Below are 6,231 nucleotides of genomic sequence, written 5' to 3' on the forward strand. Positions count from 1 at the left end.
GGACTTTGACTTGGCCATTCTGACACCTGGATATGTTTATATGTGAACCATTCCATTGTAGATTTTGCTTTATGTTTTGGATCATTGTCTTGTTGGAAGACAAATCTCCGTCCCAGTCTCAGGTCTTTTGCAGACTCCATCAGGTTTTCTTCCAGAATGGTCCTGTATTTGGCTCCATCCATCTTCCCATCAATTTTAACCATCTTCCCTGTCCCTGCTGAAGAAAAGCAGGCCCAAACCATGATGCTGCCACCACCATGTTTGACAGTGGGGATGGTGTGTTCAGGGTGATGAGCTGTGTTGCTTTTACGCCAAACATAACGTTTTGCATTGTTGCCAAAAAGTTCGATTTTGGTTTCATCTGACCAGAGCACCTTCTTCCACATGTTTGGTGTGTCTCCCAGGTGGCTTGTGGCAAACTGTAAACGACACTTTTTATGGATATCTTTAAGAAATGGCTTTCTTCTTGCCACTCTTCCATAAAGGCCAGATTTGTGCAGTATACGACTGATTGTTGTCCTATGGACAGAGTCTCCCACCTCAGCTGTAGATCTCTGCAGTTCATCCAGAGTGATCATGGGCCTCTTGGCTGCATCTCTGATCAGTCTTCTCCTTGTATGAGCTGAAAGTTTAGAGGGACGGCCAGGTCTTGGTAGATTTGCAGTGGTCTGATACTCCTTCCATTTCAATATTATCGCTTGCACAGTGCTCCTTGGGATGTTTAAAGCTTGGGAAATCTTTTTGTATCCAAATCCGGCTTTAAACTTCTCCACAACAGTATCTCGGACCTGCCTGGTGTGTTCCTTGTTCTTCATGATGCTCTCTGCGCTTTAAACGGACCTCTGAGACTATCACAGTGCAGGTGCATTTATACGGAGACTTGATTACACACAGGTGGATTCTATTTATCATCATTAGTCATTTAGGTCAACATTGGATCATTCAGAGATCCTCACTGAACTTCTGGAGAGAGTTTGCTGCACTGAAAGTAAAGGGGCTGAATAATTTTGCACGCCCAATTTTTCAGTTTTTTATTTGTTAAAAAAGTTTGAAATATCCAATGAATTTCGTTCCACTTCATGATTGTGTCCCACTTGTTGTTGATTCTTCACAAAAAATTACAGTTTCATATCTTTATGTTTGAAGCCTGAAATGTGGCAAAAGGTCGCAAAGTTCAAGGGGGCCGAATACTTTCGCAAGGCACTGTATATATATATATATATATATATATATATATATATATATATATATATATACAGTTCAAAAAAATCCAGTGCTACTCAGCTAACCCCCAGTTAACTTAAGATATTATTATTTATTTATTTATTATTATTTATTTCTTAGCAGACACCCTTATCCAGGGCGGCTTACAATTGTTACAAGACATCACATTTTTTTTTTACATACAGTTACATTATTTACACCTTATTTTTACATACAATTACCCATTTTATACAGTTGGGTTTTTACCTTGCTCCAGGGTACAGCAGCAGTGTCCCCCCGAGACTGAATTCTAAAGCATTTTTTTTTTTCAAATCTTATTCCCAATAAATCCACTTTCTCTTTATCTTCATATACTAGTTCCTCTTCATTTTGAAGACACACTCTAACTCTTTATTCTCCCTTGATCCTCCAATTGATCCCATATCTGTGATTTTCTTATCTGCTGTTATTTTTTAACTATATTCTTGACAGTACTATCTTTTCTACTTCTTATTTCCCTTTGTGTCATTGCTTTAGCTTTTTTATTGTATCATTGTTTCCATATTCATTGATTTATTTACTTTCCTTAATGCTTTTTTCTTTGTTTTATCACTTCATCACATTTCTAATTCCACCATGGAACTGCTATTTTATTTAGTTTCTTATTTTTCTTTCTTGGAATAATTAAGATAGTTTACAAGTGAGGAGGAGTCCATTCAGCCCATCTTGCTTGTTTGGTTGTTAGTAGCTTATTGATCCCAGAATCTCATCAAGCAGCTTCTTGAAGGATCCCAGGGTGTCAGCTTCAACAACATTACCGGGGAGTTGGTTCCAGACCCTCACAATTCTCTGTGTAAAAAAGTGTCTCCTATTTTCTGTTCTGAATGCCCCTTTATCTAATCTCCATTTGTGACCCCTGGTCCTTGTTTCTTTTTTTAGGTCAAAAAAGTCCCCTGGGTCGACCATTGTCTATATCCTTTAGGATTTTGAAAGTTTGAATCAGATCGCCGCGTAGTCTTCTTTGTTCAAGACTGAATAGATTAATTGTTTTAGCCCGTCTGCTTAGGACATGCCTTTTAAACCCAAGATAATTCTGGTCGCTCTTCTTTGCGTTCTTTCTAGAGCAGCAATATCCTTTTTGTAACAAAGTGACCAGAACTTTGTTCCAAAATATTCTACTTTTCACAATATATCCAAGCATCTTATTGGCCTTTTTTATAGCTTCCCCGCATTAAGATGATATTCTCTCCCCTTGTAAACAACCAAGATCCAGTTTTGGAGCCGTCTGTTTTCCAAATATTGTTGAACAAGTTTAGTGTAAGGATAAAATTGAGTGTAATCTGCAGGCTAACGAGAATAACTACGTGTAGGGTAGACATTAGCCTTCATTGCAACATTACAAAGAATCTCAGCACAAACTTCTCCAACAAGCAAAGGATTTTGTTCCTTTTTTATACATGTGGTCACTCCCCAATTTGCATCAATTACCTAATTGGGGAATGGCCACACCTGTGATTGCTGACAGGGACAGATTTAACCCCACCCCTGCCAACCTTACATTCTCACACACACTATTTAAAGCAGTGGGGCTTCTGCCCTGCCACACCACTACTTTTCATTTCCCCTTGGAAGAGTATCAGTGTAGTTATAAAATGGCTACTCACCTGCAGCACTTTTTCTTTCTTTACGGAAGCTGATGGTGACTGCATTTCTCCTCTTGCTGGACATAGTTCAACTAAAAAATTCAGCAAAAGGTTCCCGGGGGAGCCTGTCCACGTTGTTGCTTTGCCTCCATCCGACAGTGCTGCTGGCTCTTCTCCCCTTTGCCTCTGCTGAACCGGCTGCTTCGGGCCCCACTGATCCCATAATGCTCGCTCCCGCAGTTCCAGTCATGCAGGCTCCTGCTACTAATTCTGCCAGGCTCTGCATGCTTCCAATTCCGCTGCCTCTTCTTCTCCTCCCACAGGGTGGGGGGTTATCCTCTCTGCCAAGCAGTGATATTAGTCCTTAAAAGAATTCTAATACTGATTATTGCATTATTGATTTTTCTTATTCTTTACTAACTCTTCATTGCATTTATGGTCGGTGGTCCTCTTTTGGGGGCAGCTGAAGCTCACTTCCCAACCTATAAACAACGGTAGCATTAAGTTCTGTGACTTGGAAACTGACTTGTGCTGTTTTGTATTTGTTTTAGTTTTTTTTCCTTCCAGAAAAATAAAAATGCTTATGACAATTTTGAGAAATTAACTTTGAAGTTCATATCTGTGGATGGTTCTGCATCTTATGTGTTCAGTATTTGTATTAACCCTTTGCGGTCCATAGAATTCTGCAATGTTTATTTTACATGCACTGTTTAAAAGTAATTTTATTCTCAGTAAAACAGGTTTAAAAGTCACTGCATAGCAACATGACACTCAGCAACGCATATCCAGACCAGACCTGGTCCGACATATGGCCACAAAGGGTTAATAATGGCTTATAAAAATGCATATCAAGTAAGCATAATCATATAAATCAATGTATGGGTTAAGCACTTACAATTTAATATAGCAACATTTTTGTCAGTAGAATCTTTAGAAAATGTCATCACAATGTCACAATGAATTCCACTATCTGCAGAGTGGACTGCCTCTACTCATAGGGGAGAGCGTTTCAAGGAAACAGGTTAACCCTTTGCAGATAGCCCATGTAAATGTCGATCGAATTAGATCAATGATGTAATTGCATACAACAAATTAGCATAAAAGACTTAACGATTCAGACAATCCACAAAAACACAGTTAGTCGGGTCTATATACCAGTAGCGATATTTTTTTTGTATTATTTATTAGCAAAGTTTTAATTTACCTGAACATAATAAATTGCTCAAAAATGATCATGAACCCAAAGAATAAAAGAACTATATATTAAATGTAGTGAAATATCCATAGGAGAAACTTCAGGGATGTATTTTTCACTAAAGCCCCAAAGGCAGGGTCTTTTTCTATGTGCAGGCAGGGTTATGACCTCCTATATCTGTTGCCTCTGTAGGCCAAGGTGAAGAAGGTACTGCACCTCACCCACTTGTGCTGTGTGAATTAGAACTGTCCATAATCATTTTACATGTCAAATAAGACAAGATATTCATAAGTAATAGAAACACAAACTGGAGAAACTGGGGTTAGATTTTTACACTACAGCATTCTTAACCCTTTCAGGACCAAGCATTTTTAAGCGGGATGCTCCCCAGAACCAGGCATTTTCTGGCTGTATTTGACTCTCTTCCTACAAAAAATCACAACAAATCTATTTTTTACAGTAGCTTCTTGGAAACGGTGACCTGTTTTTCAGAACACAAACTTTTCGCTTTTATTTCCCACACCTGGCAACTCCTGCTGAAGAATTATCTGTGTTGATTGTTAACACGATCGAGGTCCTAGAAGCCCACGTCAGTATGATCATGTCAACACGATCCCGGTCCTAAAGGGTTAACCATAATCGGAGCACTTGGGGTCCTTTTGGACCCCTGCAGTACTTTTTTTCTGCCATTCTTTAGTATCTTCATTTTTAATAATTTACTCTTAGGACTTTGTCAGAAACTATGTCTGCAATATTCTTACAGAAAGTTTTGATTGTTGATCAAAATTCAAACTTTATGAATTAATTTTTATTGGGTCCAAGATTTTATGCTTTATCCACCATGCATTCTTAGATTCTTAGATATTTCAGAAAAACTGAAACTACAAAGGTGATTTCCTGAAAATCTGTTGGGTTTCTATAAAAAAAAACCAAGCATGATTCATGTGTAGCCACATGTGTCTCCTATAGGTCATTAATATGGCTACACGTCCAGCAAGATATACAACAGCAGACGCTTTGCAGAGGAGTCTAACTGATGACACTGAGTCTGGTGTGGACTTTGACATTGATGACACTGATGAAGAGTTTGTACCTGCAAGACATGAGACATCTGAAGCTGAGGATCACCGGTCAGGTACAGACTCAGAAACTGATGAGCAAGAAACCAGTGGTAACCATGGTGATGAGGGTGATGGACAAGCAGAGCAAGATGGTCCACCTCCAAATGAAGCACCACTGCAGGGTAGAGGAAGAGGCTGAGGGAGAGCTAGGGCACGTGGTCATGGAGTTTATTTATTTATTGCATTTATATAGCACTTTCTATGTAAAAGTATTGCAAAGCACTGTACAGGCATCAGATATAGAAATAATTGGTCTATATTTCTTAAATGGCAAAAATATATTTTTAGTAACTTCCCTAATATGAGTCTCAAATGAGAGATCAAGATCAAAGATGACCCCCAAACTCTTAATTTCTAGTTTAAGTTTTGATGAGACTGCAAGGGTCGAGCTCATGTAATCCCACATTTACTTTTATTGGTTCTGTGATCCCACTAGCATAACCTCTGTTTTATCTGAATTCAACATCAAATTCTGTGACATCCAGTGCTTGATGTCACAGAATTTGTAAGGCAAGTAGCTAATAACACCCAGGCAGAAGAAATTCCTGGCTTTAGGAACAACTATAGCTGGGTATCATCAGCACAGCAATGGAAGTTCACTCCGGGTCTGAGGATAATATCACCTAATGGTAGCATATATGATGAAAATAACAAGGGACCTAGAATGGAGCCTGTGGAACACCACAAACAACTTCTGATAATGCAGATTTTACTTCCCCAATAGAGACGAACTGAAACCTATCAGAAAGATAAGATTTGATCCAGGATAGGACAAGGCCATACATTCAGTCCCACTGTGCTTTCAAGACAATTCAGTAGGATAGAGTGGTCTACAATATCAAAGGAAGCACTTAGATCTAGAAGAATTAAAATTGATGGAAAGCCCAGGTCAGAGCTTATCAGCAGATCATTCACAACTCTGACAAGCACCGTCTCGGTGCTATGTGCAGCACGAAAACCAGATTGAAACTTCTCGAATATACCATTAAGAGTTAGAATTTTTTGTAATTGAATTGCAACAACTCTCTCTAGAACCTTATCTAACAATAGTAGGTTGGAAATGGGCCTG

Source organism: Acipenser ruthenus, chromosome 58, assembly GCF_902713425.1.
Source record: "Acipenser ruthenus chromosome 58, fAciRut3.2 maternal haplotype, whole genome shotgun sequence".
NCBI lineage: Eukaryota > Metazoa > Chordata > Actinopteri > Acipenseriformes > Acipenseridae > Acipenser > Acipenser ruthenus.